Genomic DNA, 24900 nt, shown 5'->3' on the forward strand with positions numbered 1-24900 from the left:
AACAACAATTTCCCATTTCCTTCTCAACCTAACAACTTCCATTCTATTTTCATCTTCTCTAAAGTTTGGCTGTTTTAGATACCTCATGTAAGTGGAACAAACAGGCAGTGTTTGCCCTTCTGTAACTGACTTATCTAACTTCACATAATATCTTCCAGGTCTATCTATGTTCTCACAAGTGGTAGAATGGGTATGCAGATATTTCTTCAAGATCTTGATTTCAGTTCTTTTGGATATACACCTAGAAGTGGGATTGTTGGATCACATGGTAGTTTTATTTTTAATTTTTTGAGGAATATCCATATTGTTTTACATCGTGATGCACCATCTTACAGTCCCACCAATAGTATCCAAAGGTTCCAATTTCTCCACATGTTTGTCAACACTTGTTAGCTTTTTTTTTTTTTTTTGGTCATAGTAGCCACCCTGGCATGCGTAAAATGATATCTCATTGCAGTTGTGATTTGAATTTCCCTGATGATAAGTGATGTTACACCTTTTAATATATCTGTTGGGCATTTGCATGTCTTCTTTGGGGAAGTATCTATTTGAGTTCTTTGCTTGTGTTTTAATTGGGTTATTTATTTGCTTCCGAGTTGTAAGAGTTCCTTATAAATTTGGGGGATTAACACTTTATCAGGTATATAGTTTGCAAGTATTTTTTTTTTTTTAATTCTAGGGGTTGCTTCTTCATTCTGGTGATTGATTACTTTGCAGTGCAGAAAATCTATAGTTTGGTATAGTCCCATTTGTCTATTTTTGCTTTTGTTGCTTGTGGCTTTTGAATCATATTCAAGAAATCATTGCTAAGACCAATGTTAAAAAATTTTTCTCATGTATTTGCCTCTAGGTATTTCACAGTTTCAGGTTTATGTTTGAGTCTTCTCCATTCAGAATAGATTTTTTTCTGAATGATGTAGGATGGGGGTCCATATTCATCATTTTGCTTATGTGCATACAGTTGTCCCTTATAATTTGTTAAAGAGACTGTCCTTTTTCCATTGTGTATGGAAATCTCAAAGCTTGAGATTGAACCCAGCTCTATCACTGAGCTACATCATCAGCCCACTGTGGATTCTTTGTTGAAGATCAGTTGGCAGTATGTATGTGGGCTTATTTCTGGGCTTTCTCTTCTGATCTGTATGTCTGTCTTTATTATGCTGGTAACATACTGTTTTAATTACTGTAGGCTTGTAATACATTGAAATCAGAAAGAACGCTATGTTCCATTTGTTTTTTTAATCAAGTTTTTTCTTGCTATTGCAGGTCTTTTGTTTTTCTATATGAATTTCAGGAGTTTTTTTTTTGTTTGTTTGTTTCTGAGAAAAATTCCATTATGAGTTTTAGGGAATATCACTGACTCTGAAGATCAACTTGCTGAATATGAACATTTAACAATATTATTTTTTCCAATTTATGAACATGAGATGTCTTTTCATTCATTTATGTCTTTTAAGATTTCTTTCATCAATTTATTATAGTTTATGTTGTAAAAATCTTTTACCCTCCTTTGTTAAGTTTATTCCTAAATATTTTATTCTTTTTGATGCTATTATATATGATATTATTTTCTTAACTTCCTTTTCAGATAGTTTGTTTTTAGTATGTATAAATGAAATGGATTTTGTTATGTTGACTTTGTATCTTGAAACTTTACTGAATTTGTTTATTAATTCAAAACCTTTTTTTTTAAGGATTGCCTATGTAAGGATCATGTAATATTCAAACAGAGACAATTTTACTTCTTTCTTTCCAATTTGAATGATCTATCTACTTTTCTTTCTTTGTTTTTTTTCCCTCTGCTTCTTTCTTTTGCCTAATTGCTTTGGCAAGGACTTTCAATTCTAGTTGAATAGAAATAGCAAGAAAAGGGGCATTTTAGTTGAATTTGTGATATTAGGGGAAAAGCTTTCAGTTTTTCAACATTGAGTGTGATGTTAGCTATGTGCTTGTCAATCATAGTCTTTAGTATATGATGTATATTCTTTCCATATTTAGTTTATTGAGTATCTTTGTCATGAAAAGGAGTTGAGTTGAATTTTGTCCAATGATTTTTTTTTTTTTTTGCACCTACTGAGATAATCATGTGGTTTTCACTCTTTGTTCTTTTAAATGAGATGTATCACATCTTTGCATCCCAGGGATAAATTCCAATTGATCATGATATGCAATCTTTTTAATGTAAAGTTGAATTTAATTTACTAACATTTTTCTGAGAATCTATCTTGCTTTTAATTGTACTTTTTTCTTATTAGTGTAGCTAAACATTTAAATATATTTTATTTACTTTTTTTTTGGTTCATTGACTATTTATGATTTTACTTATTTTTTTTTCTACAGAACTCTTTATTTTTCTTATTGATTTACAGGAACTCTTTGTATATAAGCATGTTAAAGTTTTTTTTAATCATCATTTGGTACAAATAACAGTTGTAAAAGTTTTATATTTATAAAAGAAAGCATCTTTTCCTTTATTGCTTATTTCATTCTTTTTATGATTAAATGTTTCTCTTATATAGATCATGTAAGTATCCACCCATATTTTCTTCTTGGTGAGTTATAATTGGTTTTATACTGATTGTTTATTAATTGACAAGTATATATCTTAGATATGCCTTATTTTACTTTACCTAACATTTGAAAGGAATGGATGAAGAAAGAGAGTTGCATAAGCAGTTGACTGACATTTTGTAGAAATAAAGCCAACCTATTTACTGTCCATCTGATTCAGTCAATTCCCAATTATCTACGGTAAATGGGATCTAGAAAGAGATAGGATAACATATATTCCATTGATAATCTCCCAACTACATTTCAGGACATGCCTGTACTCAGAAAGATTCTAATGGCATTACATTTTGAGGGTAGAACACTTCAGGCGTTTCTCCATGGCCACATCACAGAGATCACTGATCTTACTGTCTATTTGGTTGACCTTGTTTCCACGACAGAAGAAATTCTTCCATATTGCATGCAAATGAGCTACTTTTCTCCAGAGTAATTATGTTTGATGGCGTCTTTGTTGTATATCTTAGTGTGGAGGCCATAATCTCAGCCATTAGAGATTTATTTATTTTAATAAATCCTTGTCTTTATGAGAAGTTCTTTAAGAATAACTCTAGGAAACACACATTGTAATTCTTTCATTGTGAGAGGAGGGTCTAGGAGGGCACTAGCATAGCCTGTGCAGTGGGGTTTCATTTAACCAAGCATCATGTAACATTGACAGATAGCTCTGTCAGATTATAATTTTCTTCTTCCCCAGCATCTACCACAGTGCCTGGTGTACTGTGAGTTCTCTGGTGCTCTCTCTAACTCTTTCTCTCTGTTTATTATATATATGTTGTGCTCATTCTATATATTATATATTGTGATTTACTTTTATTTAAAAAGAATTGATGTATTTCTACATTGTAGAAAGACTAATACAAGCAAATTAGCATGCTCATTACTTTACTTAATTGTTTTTTCCTCTGGTGAGAGTGTTTAAAATCTATTCTTTTATCAATTTTGAAATATGTGATACATTATATTAACTATGGTCACCCTGTCTTAGTTAAGTCATTTTTGACTAGCTGAGATGAACGGTGTTTGCTAGACTGTCTTCTATTTGTTGTTTCCATTTCTGAGAACCCTTTATCCCCAGACCCTAGATTATAACTATGTCTCTTCAATCCATTGCTGCCTATATGGATTATAGTGTTTACTTATGTGTATTATAGTTTCATTTCTGTTACCTGGAGGGCTCCAGATAGAATGAAAAGAGTATGAACTTTGAAAAAATATAGCTTGGTTCAAATTCTAGCTCTGTAATTTGGGCAAGTGACCTCCATTTTCTTGTCTATAAATCAGGGAAAACATTCTTGTGGTTAATGACAACTAAATATTCACTCTTCCCCACACCTTTCCCCATGAAGGAATTCACTTTACCACCTCTGGTTGTTGATCCTGGCCAAATAACTTAGATTTCATTTTGGTTGGAGTGTGGTTCCCTGCACTTGGATCTTCGGTGTTATATAAATGGCCTCGCACAAGTGAGGTTAGAGCTCCACCACTGAACTACGTCACCGGCCCTACATCTGCTGTCTGTATGACCACCAAGAACAGAAAGTTCTAATAGATTGGAGAAGCTTGAAAACGTTGTCAAAATTTTTACTTTTATTTAAAGCTTTTCTTGTCTTTAGATTAATCCCTTATTGGAAACAATTACTTTATCATCTTTGTCTTGAGGGAGGAGGTTGGTTGTTCCTAGCAAATAGTTAGCTGTCAGCTCTTTTTGATATCAACCATATTTATGCAGTCATATTAGGTGAGGGTTTCAATATACAGATTTTTGGAGGATACAATTCAGTCCATAGCAATATTCAAGCCCAGAAAAAAATTAGTAAAAGGAAAGGGAGGACAGAAAAGGAAGGGAAGAGGAGTCTTGTATGCTTAGTGTGCAGAGGGCATATCGGGCTCAGTGTGAGGAGACAGATAGGGAGCAGGGTGGTCAATACAGCAATGCCAGACTAGCTATGATTTAATATCTGACTAGGCAGAAAACCATCAGGCATGTCAGTCAGGCTGCCCCTGACCTGTCCAAGTTTCGTGTTTTCAGCTCTCCAGAGAGGCTATGAGTTAGACCAGGTAAAGGTTGAATTCTGGTTGTTGAGTTACTAACCATTATGGTAGCCATGGAATTTGGCTAATAAAGCTGGACGAAGCCTTGAGGATGGAGGCAAGAATGGAAAATCCCGCTGGTTCCCTAATATTTTGTTTCATGATTCTTATTCACTCATGCCTAAAATCTCTACTTAGGTGTTAAAGAAGTCTCAGAGGTCTTCCTTAACTCCTTGGGACTGGTCCAATCTTCCTGTAGCACTCCTTCCTTATAACTTGTGTCCGCTTATGCCAAAAATAATGAGTTGATTGGTCATAACATTACTTTAATGTCCTTCTCATCTGCATAAACACAGCTTCCACAAGGTCAAATCTGTGTTTCATTTATCATTGTATCCCTAGTGCACTTATAGTGTTAGCCTAGAGGAAATGCTCAGGAATGTGTGTTGCATGAATGAGTGAATGAAGAAGAAATACTCAGGATTTTTTAGTTGAAGAGAAATAACATTTTCTGAAATAATGTTTCATATTACTTGCTGGATTGAACACATTATTAGACCTCACTCTTTTTTTTTAGATCATAAAAATATTTATTTTTAAGTTTAGAGTGATGAAAACTTTTCTTAGGCAGAAGCTAAAATATGGACACCATTAGAAAAAAAAAAAAAGAATATATTTGACTCTGTTCCAGGCTGGCTTATGTCCTTTTAAAAAATATGTTGGAATCCTAATCCCATGACATGACCATATTTGGAAGTAAATTTCAAGATAAAATCAAATTAAGATTAGGAAACAGAGCAGGTCCTAATCCAATAGTGTTCTTTTTTTTTATTAAATTAATTTTTATTGTAGGTTGTTCAAAACATTACATAGTTCTTGATATATCATATTTCACACTTTGATTCAAGTGGGATATGAGCTCCCATTTTTACCCCATATACAGATTGCAGAATCACATCAGTTGCACATCCATTGATTTACATATTGCCATTCTGGTGTCTGTTGTATTCTGCTGCCTTTCCTATCCTCTACTATCCCCCCTCCCCCCTCCCCTCCCCCCTCCCCTTCCCCTCCCCCCTCCCCTCCCCTCTTCTCTCTCTACCCCCTCTACTGTAATTCATTTCTCCCCCTTATATTTTTCCTCCTTTCCCCTCACTTCCTCTTGTATGTAATTTTGTATACCCCTGAGGGTCTCCTTCCAATTACATGCAATTTCCCTTCTCTCTCCCTTTCCCTCCCACCTCTCATCCCTGTTTAATGTTCATCTTCTCATGCTCTTCGTCCCTACTCTGTTCTTAGTTACTCTCCTTATATCAAAGAAGACATTTGGCATTTGTTTTTAAGGGATTGGCTAGCTTCACTTAGCATAATCTGCTCTAATGCCATCCATTTCCCTCCAAATTCTATGATTTTGTCATTTCTGAATGCAGAGTAATACTCCATTGTGTATAAATGCCACATTTTTTTTATCCATTCGTCTATTGAAGGGCATCTAGGTTGGTTCCACAGTCTTGCTATTGTGAATTGTGCTGCTATGAACATGGATGTAGCAGTGTCCCTATAGTGTGCTCTTTTTAGGTCTTTAGGGAATAGACCGAGTAGGGGAATAGCTGGGTGAAATGGTGGTTCCATTCCGAGCTTTCCAAGAAATCTCCATACTGCTTTCCAAATTGGCTGCACCAATTTGCAGTCCCACCAGCAATGTACAAGAGTACCCTTTTCCCCACATCCTCGCCAGTCACTCTTGATGTCCTCTGCATCCTCCAGTATTCTATTCCAGAAGCTTTCAAATGTAATGAGGTTCTGACATCCGCCTGGTTTGCCCTTCAGATGGAGGGCTAATCTTTCCCCAAATATTGGTGCCTTGGTTATGGAAATCCTTTGCTTCAAATGCATTAGATCTTTTTAGAGCAGAGAGAGCCTGGGAAGTTGAGCTAAAAGACCTCTTTTTAAGTATTATTTTTTGCTACTTAGTATCAATGTGAACTTGGACAAGCAAAGTAATCTGTTTCCTTATCTGAACATGAGTTGGTGTGAGGATAAACATAATGGATAGTGCCTTGTGAGCTGTAAAGCCCTTCAGAAATGTTCAGTTTTAATAGGAAGTGATAATAAGGGCCTCCTCTGACAGAGCAGGCTTGGGAAACTGTCATACCAACACCATTAGATACTGTTTTACATGATTTTATTGTGTCAGCCAAAGAACTACTAATCTACAAATCTGATGAAACTACCTAATTTGGCCCAGTTTTCAATGACAATAGTGAAACCCATTGAATAAAGTGGAAAGACATCTCACAGCTGCATTGAAACTATTAACTCAATTAAGATGTGCCTACCCTGAGAATGTGGCACTAGCAGTCTAAATGGATGTATTAATGACAAGAGAGAGGAGTTTTGCATCTGAAATCTAGTCATATCTGTAGTTACTCTGAATATGTGGCTCTATTTGAGACTGTCTGGAAGATTTAATTCTTTCTGACATAGTGGAATACCTACTTTGGGATTTTATACAATGGAACATTCATGGGATTTTGAAACAGAAGAGTTGAGTGCTGGTTTTATGACTTATTTGTTGTGAAATCTCCCCAAACCTGAGTTTCCTCATCTGTTAAAATCAGAAAATGAATCTTACCTTTTGGGGGTTGGAAGATTAACTGAGATGATATGTAAAAGCAAGCCCTGTCGCAGAGCTCAATGAACGATGACTTCCCTTCTCCTCTCTCTTCCCTCCTCCTCTCCTTTCTTTCCTTCTTCCTGAAGTGCTAAATGAGTTGTAAAATGATTTTTGAGGTCTTCAAAATGTATTTTAGACTAAGGGTATTAGAATTGGAGTATAGATTTCTTCTCACTCTGCTCTGTTGCTCTTTCTCAATGAATTGTCCACCCCCACCTCCCAATAAAAAATCACTTTTTAAAGAAGGCTTTTTTGAGTTCTGGGCTTAGGTAATGTAATATTTATGCTTGCTCAGTGAGGAGGGGATTCAGAAAGCTAATATATGGAAATAAGTGCCCCGTGAATGATTCTTATCATTTACACCAATTAGTGTTCTATGATTACCATGAAATTGGCAGAACTCAGCACTCAGAAATCACTATACAGATTGTAGAAGCACAGGCATGAACAGGACAGAAAGGGGTTAGTGAGAGTTCATGAATGAATAGCAAGTAGATATATTTAATGCATGTACATGCCAAAATCCAGCAGCATAAATACATTTGGCAAAAATTCTTCTTTCTAAAAGTGAAGCATTTAGTCAATGGGGAGGGGGACATGGCCCTTGTACTTTTAATGAGCTTCGATTCATGCTGATTTTACTGTTAGTCTTGAGCAGATCTAAGGAGGTAGACATTTGAAGTTGCTATGGAGTTCCATCTGTTGACGAGGTGGAATTAGAATTCCGAAGGAGCCAATGAAAATTACATGCAAACATTATGGCCATTTATTATCATTATAAAACGTGATAATGTCATTGCTGACTTACAAAGATGATGACCTGAAAGGCCATGACATTATGACATTACATTTTATCAATAATGAAAAATTGCTGCCTTTGCATGGTCGTTGGTGAGCTCAGGCGACCATGGAAGGGGGCCACGTGTCTTTTTGTTTTTGCCAGACTGGAGATGGAAACAAATCAGCAGGTAGAGAGATTCATTAGAAAGCCAAAGCAAAAAATGGCATCTTTTCTTACCCTGTCTGCCAAGGAAGCAGGGGACCTCACTGACCCAAGAGGTTTAATATTCATTAGTGAGGGGCTTGCTTCCAAGTCACTTAAATGGCACTGGAGGCTGCCTTAATAACAGGTTTTAAGACTTGTGGGAAAATGCGTTACTGGGAGAAGCTGTGATGTGTGAGCATCGACAGAGAGCATTCCTTTTTGGGAAGAGATGCTGTGACCTAGCAGATGGGCTGTCATTCCAGGAATAGAGCACAGCTGATGTTAAGACGTCAATTAGCTTATTAGCTTGTTGTTTGTAGATGGGAACTGGGACATAAGTTTCATGGTTGCAGAGACTGCTCATGAGGTGTGCTCCTATGTTTGGAGGGCATAAAGGGGGTGAAAGAGCAACCCCAGATCATCCAAAACCTCAATGTAGCATAACTGAACGTTTCTGGCCATAAGGGGTGATAAATCTGGAACCCGTAGATGGATTAAGAAAAACTTGAGCCTGTTTGCTCTGGTTGAAAAGCCCACAAAAGCTGGGGCTTCTAAAGCTTTCCTAGTAAATCATGCAGAGTTTGAGGCTTTTGTGAGTTTTAGAAAAGATAATTTTCACAAAATGTGAGGAAGGGGCAATGTGGTAACTTGTCTATCTTGATTTTTTCCCCTTGCATTTATTCTATTAGAGAGCTATAAAGAGTGGGCTACTGATATAAAATGCCAAGTCCAGACCCTAACATAAAAACTTGAAAGGAATGTAAAATCTTTAGATTTGAGGTGTAAAATAGATTTTCTCCCCCCACCCCCCCCCCCCACCTTTTTTACCCAGGTGTTTCATGGCTGACACATAAAAATACCTATTTATCTGTGGCATTCTCCACCTCTTCCTTGACTGTTTCTGCTTAGGTTTGGGGGAAATTCCTATCAATATCAATTTCTTTAGAGGGAGATAAACAGGCCACCTTGGGTTTGGTCTCACCCAAAGAGAACAATAGCATCGACCTCCTCTGTTTTATGTAGTTTCTGGGGTGTGTGTGTCTGTGTGCATGGACGTGCTCATGTGCACTGCCCGCTCTGCCCAGGCTTGTGTGTCATTTTGGAGGCCATGTGTCTGAGCCCCAGAGCTGAGCCTCAGAGTTCCTTCTCTGTCTTGAAGCTGATCCGACTGCTCACATCCCTGCAGCTCAGCCTCCAACTGAGGCTTTCCCAGTGGTCTCACCCTTCACTGGTGGACAGCTCTTGCCAAGGCCTCTTGGCTGCAGCAGTTCCCACCCACACCCTGGCCATCACATATTGGTATCACTCTCCCTCTCTGCCTTGGCACAATGTTTGGCACATTTTAGGAGCTCAACATGTATTTGATGTGGAGCACTCGTAGCAAAAAAAACTTTGATAGCTCACTGACTCATTTCAAAACACCTGGGAAAAACCCAGACAATCTGTCCTTAGCTTTAGAAGAAACAGTAGTTCCCAAGATCAGCAGCACTAGCATTACTTAGGAACTTGTTAAAAATGCAGTCTGATTTGGGGGTCTACAATTTGTGTTTTAACAATCTCTCTAGTCCATTCTGAAGCAGGCTCAAGTTTGAGAGCCACTGGCTAAAGGGCATGTTTGAAGTTTTTTTCTTGAAAGCACAGCATCAATGGGGGAAATCCTTAAGAAACAGCAACTGTTTAAAAATAAACATGTTTAACTTCCCAACTCTTCAGTTATCGTTGCCATGTCCTTTCCTTCTTGCAAAACTGGAAGTGATGGCAAGCCAGGGTTGAGTCTGGCATTTTTGTTCTGTTCTGTCTTACTTTAACCAGGTAAGGCCTTGTACCTGGATGGAGAAATCATGATTCGGTCATGTGTAATTTGAGGGGAGATCAGAATATCTCTCCTTTTTTTGCAGGAAGGTGCAGCCTGATGTTCAGTCTTTGGCCACTAATCCCCCTGGTTTAAAATAGTCTTAGATGACATGCACCCCTGGGAGGTGTAGCACATAACCAATCAGTGAAACATATATTATTAAGAATGGGTGTTTGGCAAACCCCTGGTATTCCAGGGCTTACCATTCTAAGCTTCAATGATTTGCAAGTGATCTTGAAGATTCATGATGTTTTGTAAGTGTACATCTTGCTATGAGAACCAGGTTTATCTCTGGTGTGTGAGCTTAGGAGACGATCCACGATCTTTACCTTAAGCCAGCATTAATAAAAAAAAAAAAAAAAAAGAAGCTTTGTAATTTTGTTGTTGGGTGGGGGGTGATAACATGACACAGGGCTAATGGGGTTGTTAGGAAGATTAAATTAGTTAATACACGCAATCCATTTAGTGGTCAAAGACTGAACATCAAACTGAGTGAGGCCAGACAAGGGCTTCACAGATGTGAGATCATATTATGACAATGTTTTCCTTGTTCTTTTAGTAGTCATTCTGAAGTAGCACTGAAATGGGCAGTGAAAAGGGAAGGGAGTACTTCTGCTGAACATCAGTTTTGCCTGAGTGAGGCAGTATTCCCACCTTTTGGGAAGAGCTCAAATGGTCACTTTCCATGTTATCAGCACATGGAGCTTCTGCAGAACAAAGTGCCATGTGAGAGGCATGTATACATTAAGCGCAGTGTTCAGGAATATAGGCTGACAGTTTTGGAGTGGGGCAGGGGCAAACCATAGATTTTTCTGCACAATGTGGCTAAATATCCAGGTTGCATGGATGTCCTTTAATATCCCCAGAATTCTGTTAGTGATGCTTAGAATGGCTTGTTTCCTTGTGGGAGTAGCATCTCAGGACGTCTGCCAAGATGTATTACTTAATGTTCTCTGTTTCTCAAAGGTTCAGTAAGCAAAAGGGGTTATTCTGTGCAAGCTGCTGGGATGATGACAGGAACAAACACCTCAATGTATAAATTTGAGACCTTTAACCTCTCAGCTGTCAAATTTCAATATTTCTGGTCACAATGTTAAATGCACTCTAGTACCCATTTCAGAGAGCTCTGATAGAAAAATCAAAGTTTGCTTTTATATTTATACACTGTTAGTAAGTTGTTAAAAGAAAAATAAAGCAAGGTGACTGCTAGCCATATTTTGTATTCGAGGCTTTACGGCCCCAGCATAATAAACCAGAACCTCTGTTTTCTCTGCAACTTAGAATGCATTCTCCAGATGACTTAGTGTTATTGCCAGCTCTATATCTCCGACCTTTTAAGAATGATAAACACAGCATGTTGAAGGTAAAGTTCAAAACTGGGCCTGGGAAGGGAGTAGGGAAGTATGAGCTAAAACATGACTTCAAGACCCTTTCATTTAAAATCAAATGTGTGGTTGTACATGAAAGATGCAGTATATGTCTGTATAGTTTATCTCCCTTTTCATCTTACAAACACGTGTGTAATAACCTGAGACGCACTACTGGGATGGAGAGCAGGGGCTTCATATTCTGTTATGGGGACTCACTTTTGCCTTTTGGTGGTAGTGCTGTGTTTTGTTTTGTTCTGAGCAATTCTGTAGACACATATTCCATCATAATGACCTTTCTGACAGCAGATGGGAGGGGGGGGAATGGTTGGAGAAAACCATTTTCCTTTCATGCAGTAAGTAATAATTACTTGAAGTGTGTGACAACGATGGAGTGGGTACACTTATCCAAGGACCCATACTGGAAACTTCCTTTGATTCTAGCTCTCATTGTATCCTTTGTTAATATAGTTGTGCAAAAGAGAATGTTTAAATCTTATCTTTCTAAGATGTCCATGAAGCTTCAGAACTGTTCAATTCCACAGATGTTTTTAGGTGTCTTATTGGGATTTTCTAAACTAGATTGACCTGAGCCCAGGCAGCCTCTGCAAATATCCATTTTACACGATTCTCTGCCCGGCTGGGCACTGCAGCCACAACACCATGGAAAGGGCCACCATGGGCCACTGCAGAAAGAGTGGACAGTGACAAAGGAAGCTGTGCTTCCTGTCAGGACATGCATCATAGGATCCAAAGAATATGAGTAATGATCATGTCCTCTTGGGCCCAGGAACTCCATCCACACACAGTGGAATATTTGTCTACCGACACAGTAAAGTGTAGCTTTGTAGCTTCTTCCCTCTCCCTCTCGCTCTCCCCCTCCCTCTCCCCCTCCCCCTCCCTCTCCCTCTCCCCCTCCCCCTCCTCCTCCCCCTCCTCCTCCCCCTCCTCCCCCTCCTCCCCCTCCTCCTCCCCCTCCCCCCTCCTCCCTCTCCCTCTCCCCTCTCTATTTCACAGTACTGAGGACTGAAAGCACAGGCACTTTACCACTGACCCTCATAGGCAGTTCCTTTTATTCTGAGACAGGTCTAAGTTGCCCAGATCCTCTTGCCCCAACCTCTGAAGCAGCTGGGATTACAGAAGTGAGACTGCTGTATCTGGCCAGTTCGGTTTCTTTATGAAGGTTCATTTCAAATATTGGTCAACTAAACTTTTAGAGCACGAATCAATGTGAAAATGTGTGCAAATTTGCGACAATGGAAATTATTCATGCCTGTCATGCCTTTTGTAGAGAGAGCAACAGTGGTGGGGGATGGCATCTGAGGAAGTACTTGGCTTTTTTGATGCTCTCATTTTCTTCTAGATGTAAACAGTGGTTTCTAGTAAGGAAGGATACCAGGAGGTAGAAGCACTGGTAACCTCTTATCTAAGTCCATTTTGTATTGCCGTAACAGGATACTTAAGACAGGTAATTTATAAAGAAGAGAAATATGTTAGCTCACAGTTCTGGAGTCCGGGAAGTCTAAGGTCGGGTGTAGAGAGATTTGGTATCTGGTGGGGCCATACTCTTGAATGACACCTTGGACACGGCATCTTTTGGAGGGGAGGAAGGCTGGATCCTCACATGTAGAAGGTGGAAGGGACAAGAGAGAAGGGGATCCAACTCATCTTTTTATAATCACATTAATCCCACCCAGGAGGCTCCAGTCACCTCTTAAAGTCCCACCTCTTAATACTGTTACAATGGCAAATTTCATGTAAATTTGTTTTTTTTTTTTTGGAGAGGGTGCACACATAGTCAAACTATAGCACCTACCAAATACTTTCCTGTCAGCACAGCTATTCGTTGGTGTGCAACTTCCACCACAGAGGAGACTTGTTATCCATAAGAGTGCACTCATGTGCGCTCTCTTCTTATGTTAACATTTTGTGTGGACACACACTATTTCCTTAATAATTCTGTCAATTTCTCAATGGCACAAATTTTGCTTATGGTGTCTCCAAACGTGCCTCACGTTTCTATGGCTATCCTAAAGGACTTCTGTCACCTCTTAACTTCAAATTTCTGCCACTGCTTGGCTCTCTGTTCCCACCCAGTGTTTTGCATCCTGAAGCTCTGTCTTCCGTCAGTCCCACATTGCTAAGAATAAAAGTGCTGGTTCCCAAAGCACTAATGACAAATGATGTCATAAATCAAAGATTTTCACTGAATGTTTTGGGGAATGTGAGGAGTGGTACATACATCAATGCACAAACAAGTAAATGTGTCAAATAAATATGATGTGCTTAGTTGAGCAGGAGTTTCTCACTCTTCTTCATAACTGGGGACCTCTTCTTGGCTATCTTTGTTTTCAGCCTCTGCCTGATGCCAGATAACCATCCATTCCAGACCACTTGTCTCTTTTCTCCTTTTTCCCTAGGTCCAAGGCCCTTAATATCTCTGTCTTGGGATTCTCCAGGAAGTTGGAAAAAAATATTACTTTATTATGCCGAGGGAATTAGCTCTCTCTTTGTCTTATAGTAAGGCTCAGTCAATAAATTGGAAGCAGATGATTCCCATACTTGTGGAGGTAATATATTTTCATTTTCTAGTGATTCATATTATTTATAAATAATATTAAGATTCCTTTTGACATAATTATAAATACACGGAATATGATTTGTTCCAACTTGGTCCTCAGTACTTACTGTTACCCTCTTCCTCCTTCCTCCCCATTCACTTTCTTCTACTCTACTTATCTTTCTGCTATTTACTTACATTTTTAAAACAAATTGGTGTCTTATGGATATACATAATGTTAAGATTGAGATTCATTATAGTATATTCATGTATGATCATAGGAAAGTTAGGTAAGACTAATTCCACTGTTTTCCCCTTATCCCATCTCTCCTCTCTCCCCCCTCAATCCCTTTCTTCTGTTCCCCTGAATCCTTCTTTTATTTTTATGGAATCTCCCAACCCCACCATTTCTTTTCTCTCTGTTTTTATCTCCCTTATTTTAGACTAACTTCTGAATATCATGCCATTTGCTGGCAGGAAAACATTGTGGTAGTGACCCTGTTCTACAGAGCTGAAAGCTGGCCATGCCCCTACCAGTTCACTGCCTGAACCATTCTAACAGCATTTCTAACCTCTCTGTTCTATTTAGCCAACAATTCAGGAATCTCACAAAGACACACTAGATATTCTATGAACTTTCCCCATATGCTTGAAGTTCAGCAAAGAAGGAAAGAAAAACTCTTTCTGAGTCAAAGGATAAAGGTGGACTACTCATACAGGAAGGGATTATTTTGACTTTTCATATAAGTGTACCTGCAAATGTGTATTCCATAAGATATCACCAATCCTCCCCTTAATCTGCTTCTCCATTTCCTCTGGAAAGAATATGACTGAGCTCAAGACACATGTAACACTGGCGACCAGTAGGATGTTCTCTGGCACTCAGGACACTTGTTCCCAGTGACATGATGCTTACTCACCAGGTAAAGGAACAAACACAACTTGTAATGTAACTTGTTTGTCACTTGTAATTATAATAATTATATAAATAATTAAATATTATATAAATTAGTGAAGTGTGAGTATAAAATGAAAGAATTCTTTCTTTGTGTGTGTGTGTGTGTCGGGGGGTACTGGGGATTGAACTCAGGGGCCCTCAACCACTGAGCCACATCCCCAGCCCTATTCTGTATTTTAGCACCATGCTTTTGCTGAGTCTGGCTTTGAACTCACGACCCCACTGCCTCAGCCTCCTGAGCTGCTGGGATTACAGGCATGTGCCACTGGGCCTAGAGAGAATTATTTCTACTAAGACTAATTTGAATGCTTTGGAAAAGTTTGGTAAAACCAGCCTCTGATGTTTAGGATACCTGTAAATAACTGGGAAAATTATACAAAAATGGTACAAACCAGATGCCTTGTTAATGTGTTTAGGTTATCATCCTATTTTAAAGAAATGAGGACTGGAAGTCATTGTTGGGTGCTATGGGTATAGTGTACATAAACAAGAATTTACAGAACACCTGTTATAGAACCCACACTCAGTCTTTGCTCCTACTTCAAAGATTAACAAAGGAATATATACATATGTTTTAAGATCAAATAGAAAAATTTAAGGTATGAGTCTATTAGTATTTTTATTTCTTTCCTAGCCAGCTCTTTAAATTAGCTAAACCATTATGAGATTTCTGTAATGGGCAGGTCTTCTGCCCTATGTGCATTTACATAGAACACTAAATATACCAGATATAGATGGAATCTCAAGGTGCATTTGGTGGTCATTCTTCTACCATCTCACCAGGCCATTGATGGGGTTTCTAGACAGGAATATCCAGAGAACCGTTGTTTGGTCATTTTGTTGTTGTTGTTGTTATTGTTCTTCTGTTTATGTGTTTCGATGTCTCAGGCTGACCCTGATGTACTCTGTTCACCACTGGTCCACATTAGACTAGCCACTTCTTGTGCAGAGCTATCACACCATGATAGAGAACACTTAGTGTCTACCTTGGTAATTACTCCAAGTTTAGTCCCTAAGGGATAGACTTTTGGATTATGCTTCACAGGCTTATAAACTGCCTTCTAAGATTCCAAGCTATTTATGTGCTTAATTGCTAAGTGTAAAATCCATAAAAATGAGAGAGATATAACTTTCCTTCAGTGTTAACGAATAGTTGTTGGCAAATATCTTCAAGAACTAGGGATAAGGGGTTTTATAGATTTTCTTGACAATAAGAGGAAAAAGAAGTATTCTCTGACAAGGCTTCTCATAGTTCCTTAGAATCTCTTGCTGCTGGATTCCTGTTTAACCTTTGCATGCCTACATTTAAGTGGGTTGTATACACTCCTCAGCAAAATTCCATTAAGATTTATTTCCTTCATGCACGTATCATTCTTTGACATATTACTACACATTTATCAACATTTATCAATCTTCCTTTAGTAAATACAGAGCTCAGTGAAGCACAGATTGGAAGCTAAGCATTATATTTTGAAGTATTATAGCTTAGATACTTCTAAGTGTGAAAGTGCCTGGCACATAGTTGACATGAAATACACATTTGTTAAAAGAATCAGGTTAAGTGACTTCAAATACTTGAGATGAGGCTGTATCTAGTTATTAGTTAACCTTTAAGAATTTCCACTTATTTCCTTCTGGTACAGTTTCCAAATATTGGTCTAGGTGACAATTGTATGCTCCTTTGGAATTTCTTTATTTGCATAACTTTATGCAACAAAAGAAAAACACTTTAGGGGCTGGGGTTGTAGCTTAATGGTAGAGCAGTTGCCTAGCATGTGTGAGGCACAGGGTTTGATACTTAACACCACATACAAATATATAAATAAAAATAACAGTATTAAAAAAAACCAAAAAACCCCCAATTTTATTAGTGAGACTTCTTAGAAAAAGTGCCATATTTATTTGAGGAAAAAATTTTGATGGGTGCTTTGGGTAAAAAGGAACCTCCAAGAGACGGTGACCCATTGGTGAGCATGTGAAAAGAGGAGTGTCCTTTCTGTGGTCTTGGGGACACCATGGAAGAAAAGCCGAAAGGTGACTGAAGGCTGTGAGAAGCTGGCTGGGGGGCCACAAGTTCTCTGTCACTTCTAACCCTGCCAGTAAGATGAACTTGCTCAATCTGGGTTTGGGTGAACTGAGTTTATACATGTAGGCTGGCTTCATGAAAACTTATTTCAGGCTGAGATATGCACTGAAATAAACCCACAGTAGGAACCGAGGCAGCATGTGCCATTGCTGGACCAGCGAGGCAGAGTAATGTTTGGGCAGAAAGCCAGAGGAACTTCCTGAGGCCATAGGGCGGGCTCCTGACTCATGAGGCACAGGAATGAGATGGGGTCAAGTTCAGCTATTTTTCTGAGGGACTGGGCATTCTTAGGTACTCCATGTGGAGGATGAGCATATGCTGAGTACTATAGACACTCTGAGAATGGATACTTTAGTGCATGAAAGAAGTTGTCCAAAACACAAGTCTAATGATGCCGTATCTCTGCTCAAAACCATGAAATGGCTTTTCCTGAATAAAAGCAAGACTTTGGCAATGGCCTGTGAGGCCCTACATGCTCTAGGGGCAACCCTATGTCACATCAGTGATTTTGCCTTTGTCTCCAGCACTTCCCACTTGCTGTTTCCTATATGCCCCAAGAATATGTTCATGGCCTTTGCACAAACTGTCTCCTCTCTGTTGTGTAGTTTCCCCTGAGAGTGTCATAGCTGGCTCCCTCACTTCCTTTAGAGATCTGCTCAAATGTTTTCTCGCTAGCGTCTTCCTGGATCACCCTATTTAAAGTAGTAGCACCTACTCTCATCACATGGTCACTATCTATCTTAATCTATTTTGCCTCTCTCTCTCTCTCTCTCTTTCTCTCTCTCTAGAAACATGTAGTTTCCCCACCAAAGTTGTATTAGAACAAAGATTTTGTATCTCTTGCCATGACCCTAGCAACTAGAACAATGCTTGATCCAGAAGTACTTATCAAGTGTGTGTTGAATTAATCAAATGATTTTGACTGCATTGGTTCAGGGAATGCAAGACAATTTAATAGAGCCCAAGTTTAACATCAATAGAAGGGCATATCTGTCACAGAAAGCTCTGCATTATAAAGCTTGGATTCAAATGATATTGGCATGCACTATGGTCAGCTCTTGGCCTGGGCTCCCCTCTGTATATGGGCAAGTGGGCACTGCTGGGTTAAACCCTCTCTGTCGTTAATTTTAGGAGTGGAGGTCACTGAAAGCAAAGTTGAATGTCAGATTAGTCTGAGTCTTCGTAGACCAGTAGCATCTACAGAAGATGGATGATTTACCTTCCTTTTTATTGTAAATGGTGTTTTTTGTAGTCTTTTTTTTTTATCATTCTGGTGGAAAATGTCAAGTAGCAAATACCACTCCTGACAATTTTCCTTATGCAGTGCACACCAAGCTGGGTGGTTGATGGAGAGGAATTGAAGCCCCAGGGATAGCTTGGAGGGAGTGGAAACAAATAAAAGTTGAATGGAAGCAGGTTTGTAAAGGGAAAGTTACTTCATTTCTCTGCCATTTATACCCAACAGAGCTACATACGGGAAGGAATTGCCCAAATTCTGTTTTCCTTTCTTAGCTTCTGCCTGGTTCCAGAAGACAGTTGCTCAGTTCTTTGCTGGTAGCTTCCACAGCTGTCAGACCACATGGCTGATTGAGGCTCTAAAACCAGTGAGAATCCTTGGACATTGGGTTGGAAGACCATGGCAGCTCCGAGGTACCAATAACTCGCTAGTCCACAAGGCTGAACTTGGATTTAGGGCTCAGACACAGTGAGGCCTCCATAGCACCCTTGCCCAGGGATCCATAGTGAGTAGGTGCAGGCATTCTTATTCATCTTTTTGCCCCCAGCCCTCAAACTTGGCAAGGATCTGCTCTTGAGATTTGTCCAAGTCTAATTTCTAGTGCTTTGTTGGACTCATTACACTGTCACTCACAGTTAAATTTGGCCTTTGTACTAAAATAGGGAGAGAGTATTTAAGAATAACTTAAGCACTATCTTTTCAGTGTATACACAAATAGCCAGAAATTCTCTCGTCCCAATGTAAGCATGATTTCTAGTGTTCAAAGACCACAGCATTGAGATGATGTGTCTCAATGGCTGAGGTAATTGAATTGATCCATGATTTTTAATTTTATGTGTCAATACTGTGATTGGAACTTTAGTATCCTTAAATATTCCCTGGCACAGGGTGAAAAATCCTTATGAAACTTGCTGTAGCCACCTCTGTAATTCCCCACTGGCCTGGGGTTAACCTGTGTCCCTTTGGTTTACCAGAAAACACACATGCCCACCTTAGCGCCTTTGTTCTTACCATCTATTTTGCCTGGAGTATCCTTTCTCTTTCTTTTCCTCTTGCCTTCAGCAGAGATATACAAATAGTCATGAAGATTATATTTATTTTTTTCAAAAGAAAGCTCAAAAGCTACCTCCTCTGGGAAGCTTTTCCTGATATTTCAAGCTGGTTATCTGGCTGGAGATGTTGGAATCACCATCCTCTCAAAAGCTGCAGGCAATCTGACAATGTGACCAGGTTGCCCAATCAATCATGGGTGTATCACTTTATACCCCATAAATACATACCATGATTATTTTTCAAGTAACTCACACATACACACCCCACACACTTCCACAGTTTCTTTCTTTTTTTTTGGGTGGGGGGTGGTCTTTAGAAGCTCAACTTTTGAGGTTGTATCCTTGAGTTTGAGATTGGGGTTCTGCATAGAAACTGAGGCTCTGTAAAGAGTGAAAAAAAAAACCCAATAATATAATCAAGACTTAGGGTAGGCACAGGACCAAGCAATGAAGATTTGTCCCAAATATAACCTCCAGGCACTTTTAATGTGCTAGTCCCAATATCTTGGAGAGATTGGAAGAGACCTGCCATGCTAGCTGGAGAATGATGCCCCATTTCTTTGCTGACTCTGGACATCAAGACACTGAAGCTCAGGTCTTCCGTGGCCTTTACTGTTTTCAAGTTGGAATTAGTCACTTTCTTTTGTCTACCAACCTTGTAGATCTGTCACATGCCTGCAGCTGATTTTCTATGCTTTTTTCTCCTCTTGAACATTGGTTTTTAACTCCTATGATTATCCTACTTAAACAGAATATGAAAAGAGACTGAAGTTCCACTTAACTGATTTTATGGGAAAAAATGCCTTGGCCAAGATTAGGAGACATCTGGGATCAGAACTCACTAAATCTTGAATCTATATTTTTCTTTTAATATGGACTTTTAAAAATGCTTTTATTGACTGTGGGTGTTGTTGTCAAGGATCTTGAGAGTGTTAAGTCTGCCCAGGTATAATTCTTTGACTTGTGGCTTGGATAAATTCTAGGGTCATGTATTGAAGGAAGAGGGGCGGCAGAGGAACAATGCCTGTTCCTTGACAATCCTAAATGCCTAAAGAATAGAAGGAAATGACTAATTCCAAATAAAACAATGTAGAAATATTGCTTATTTAATAAAAACTCAGTTAAAAAAGTTCTTGAATACAAGAGAATTTCCTTTATTAAGAGAACTTGCTTATTTTTCAATGCAGTAAAAGTGCTGTAATATTATCTTTGTTGTTTTATTTGCATCCCAGATAAAATATATCTCTTTATGCTTGAATAGGTTCTGCCTATATATTTTTAAGAAAGGTCAGTCTCCCTAAAAAGGACTATATTTTGTTTGTGAGCTTTGCCATGTAGATGAATATGTTTTTTTTTTTTTTTTTGAAGATAACCCTGGGACAGAATTGTTTCCTGAGCACATGCATTTAGCTGAAAAGATAAGTGTGTGGTCAGAAGCCCTTGCCCTCCTTTGGTTAAGAGTTTTTGTTAATGGTTCTCCAGGTAAGGGTCTTGTCTGCTTCAATAGCTCTTATCACTACTTAAAAAAATGAATGGTAGTTGGGTATTATCCATATGGAAAAAGCAGGCTTTTTGTGATGAGTACATTTGGGACTAAGATGCATCTTTATGGTCCTCTTTCTTTCCCCTTCCTCCTTTAATGGCTCATTGAGGTGTATTAGCCCAGCTCTTTAAGACCACCAATAAAGTGATTCTGGACCCTTCTTTTACTGTGGGCTCCTTTGAACCTTTATGTGCTTTTCTGTGGGCTCCTATAATTGGATCAGACACATTGCTAAGACCTCTTGTAATTTTTTTTTTCGAAAATGCTAAATAGCCTAACATGCAGGCACACACCTCATATGTGGATTAATTAAGCAACAAACAAAGAATACAAGTGTTGGATCACAGGGAAAAGAGTTGCTTCAACACCTAATCTGAGCTAAGGTAGAATATGTGGACTCCTGTATTTTCTAAATCTTCAAGACATCTTCTTTTCAGAGGTAAAATTATTACTCAGAGGTAAGATTATAATAGGAAAGCCTTTGGAGAAAGAGCCTCAAAGCAATAGGTCAGAAGATCAAACTACAGGGAAGCAGTTCTGAATTCTAGTCCCTATAATCACAACACATTTTTGAAATGCCCACTTGCTCATATCAATTTGCTATGTATTCTGTGTCTTTTAGAATCACTGCACTGACCCTTGAAATTTCAAATATTCCATTATTTTCCTTTTCCCTCCAAGAGAATATATTTGTCCCTCCAAGAGAATATATTTGTCCCTAATTATTACCAAGTTGTAATAGCATCTTCATTTATTCTCATGAGTATTGAAACTCTTGGTTTAGGTTTTTCAGTGGTCGAGGAATTGCCTGCCTTGGATTATAAATTTCTGCAAAGGAAGTTTATATCAGGACTTCAACTCTTTATTTTTATCAGGGGAATATAATTAGCTTTCATGGGCTGGCATTTTCTGATGCTTCAGGGCATGTGCAAGCTTGATGGCAGATTAAGGAGCCATCAAAAAAGAGGGTTAAAACCAGTCCTCTCTCTTAGGAGCTGAATAACCTTGGCCAAGTTATATAAACCCTCTGAGCCTTTATCTAAAGAATGCCTGCCTTGCAGGGTGTTGCTGAGGGTTAAATGAGAATGTGCACAAAACATTTAACACAGCACCTCACACAAAGTAAGTGTTCATTAAATAGAAATTATGATTTTTTACTAATAGATTGCTTGGATTTGGCAAGTGAAGTTTTTATGTCCAGGAATGGGATTCAGCTCTGAAAATCTCTGTGGCCCAAGCTGTAGCTCTCTCCACCTCCAAGGTGGTTGTTTCTTTCTTTCTTTCTTTCTTTCTCTCTCTCTCTCTCTCTCTCTCTCTCTCTTTCTTTCTTTCTTTCTTTCTTTCTTTCTTTCTTTCTTTCTTCTTCTCCCTTCTCCTTCTTCTAGCAAAAAGTTGAGTTCAACATAAGGGAGAGTTTACACTGTGATCCTCAATGCTAAATCTGTAGTAGAATCCCTTGGTGAGCTTTTGGAATTCCTTCTGCCTGTTTGCATCCTAGATGATCAATCAGAATTCCTAGGGCTGGGGCTATGAAATCTATATGTGTTAAAACTCCCCAGGTATATCTAGTATGTAGCCAAAGTTGAGATCCACTTTTGGTGACTGAAAGATGATCCCAGTTGCTATTTTTGAGAAACAATGTGCACCCCACATGGGAAATATAGAAATTAGAGGAAGCCAAACAGAACTGAAAGTATGCCTGTTTCCAGGCTCTCCAAATAGAACCTGCAGGCAGTGTTGGTAAAACAGCCCAAATTTCTTCAACAGTTTTGTAGCTGTGTCATCATTTAGTAATACAATGCTCTGTGTGCAGAACTCAAATGAAAAAAACCTAGATTTTAGTCTAGTTCTACATTTCCAAGCTTGATTATATCACATGATGTCTTGGAGAATGATGCCTGGGCAGTCCAAACAAATATTAGTTAAGTTCCTTGAGTACCTACCGTGGGGGAGGCGATATTTCCATCCTCTTGGCATCTATTGCCTAGATTCTACCCCAGGGTCCGATAAGATGTTTGGTCAGGGTACAGGTTTTCATTGGTTGTGTTTTCTCAGGAGGAGGGTAGTTACCGCACTACAGAGATAGAAGCCGAAGCTTCACTTATCATTATCCACTTCTTGCTCCTATGAAGGAAGAACTCATTTATGGTCTCTGCCTCTGTGAACCTCTTCCCAGTTGTGACATTCCCAAATGGTGGGCACTAATTTAAAGGAGGGATACCTAGAAGAGTTCACTCTGACTTTGGAGTACTTTATTTTCCATTTAGCTACTGTTTCTTGAGTTCTAAATTTTCCTGAAGGGAATTCTGAGTGAGGAGACTGATAATCCATTGAACCTAGGGTGTCGCTGTTCTAGGAGGAGGAGGAGGAGGTGGTGGTAGTGGCGTGTGTAGGGAATAGTTGTAAAAGAAATTCAGAATTATCAGGGGAGAAAAGGAATGCACTAAAGTATCTAGAGTAATAGGCATGGAGTGATGACAAGAGCAGGGAATATTTAGAGACTGCAGACTTCAAATCTTCTATTTCCTCTGGCCTGGGCAATAGCCTGTCAGCACAGCTGCCCTGGAACTGCTCGTTTGAACTTGGTGTCCCGGAAGCATCCATCCTAGAGGCACTCATTGTCAGCATTGCCTGAGTCTCCCTGCAGAAAGCAGGCTGCATGGGAAGGTAGCCTGCCTGTGTCGGAGTGTCATAATGAGCAGTCAAATGAAATGGGTTCCTCAGACTGCAGACATCTACTGGGGAGAGGTCAGGGGTATCAGTGAGTGAGCGAGCTGGGAGGGGACTGTGTTGTGCTGCAGTGTGTGTGGCTCCAATGGACAACATCTCCTCCAGTTGACTGTTGCTGTGCAAAAATGTTGAGACTGGGAGACAGGATTCTACATATCTTTGTGATATTATGTTTTTAACTGTTCCCAAAGAACTCCAGTTTTAAAATATAGACTTACATAAATAATACTTCGCTCAGTGAAAGGCTTCTCACCTTATGATTTTCGAAAATTCTATAGCACATTTTGGTCTCCTCCTGTATTCGGTGAACTGATACTTCTCAGGGAACCATGTCAGTATTAGGGAAAGAAGGCATACTCAGTGGCATCAAAGAATTAAAAATCCTTGGAAGGTTCAACATGTGAACTTATTTGGGCTTGCAGGTCGGGATGATTGGAATTGTGTAGTGGCCTTTTTACCTGTATATATGATACATACATGTATTATAGGAAGTGATTTATTACATTATGGTTTTAGGTAAAAATACTGGCCTATTCAATACACCAGTTTCTAGGGGAAGAATTTCATACAAAATTGTTTTGAATTATTTGCCAATTTTTTTTCCAGAGGTAAGACAGGTGAAAGATCCCTAATTTTTTTATTAGTTGCTCAAGACTATTTGCCAAATTTTGATGAACCCAAAATGTCTTGCTTTGTGAATGCCAAGTGCCAGGGATGGAGAGGTAGCAGCTTCTTATGACTCTCCAGCAATTGTAAGTGTGTACTGTTTCCACATTTTGCAGTGTTCTCTTATTTAGCTTTTATTTTGCCCTGAGGGTGTTTTTCTGTGTTATAACTTTATTTTCAAGTGCAGTTTGAGTGCAAGATAACCATGAGCCCCCACAAGGTAGAAAAATTGATGAAAAAAATGATGCAGAAAGAAGAAAAAATATGAGCACAATAAACCTTTATTACATTACATTTTACCTACAAACTGTATTTATTTACTTTCAAATCATTGTTTATCACCTGTATACTTGCTTTCATTATTCAAGTGGTATACCTTCTTTTAAAATATATGATGTGAGAAAATAGTTTTGGATTTCTTAGTTTGGGATAGAGTACATAAAAATTTTCTACATTCAAGTGGATGGATATATATTTTTCACTTAATGGCTTTTTACTTTGCAGCCAGTTTTTCAGGAATGAAGGCAGGTTCTTAATGAGGGAATCAATGTGTTCATCTGTGGGCCACAAAAATCATGTCTG

This window comes from Callospermophilus lateralis, chromosome 3 (assembly GCF_048772815.1).
Source record: "Callospermophilus lateralis isolate mCalLat2 chromosome 3, mCalLat2.hap1, whole genome shotgun sequence".
Classification (NCBI taxonomy): Eukaryota; Metazoa; Chordata; class Mammalia; order Rodentia; family Sciuridae; genus Callospermophilus; species Callospermophilus lateralis.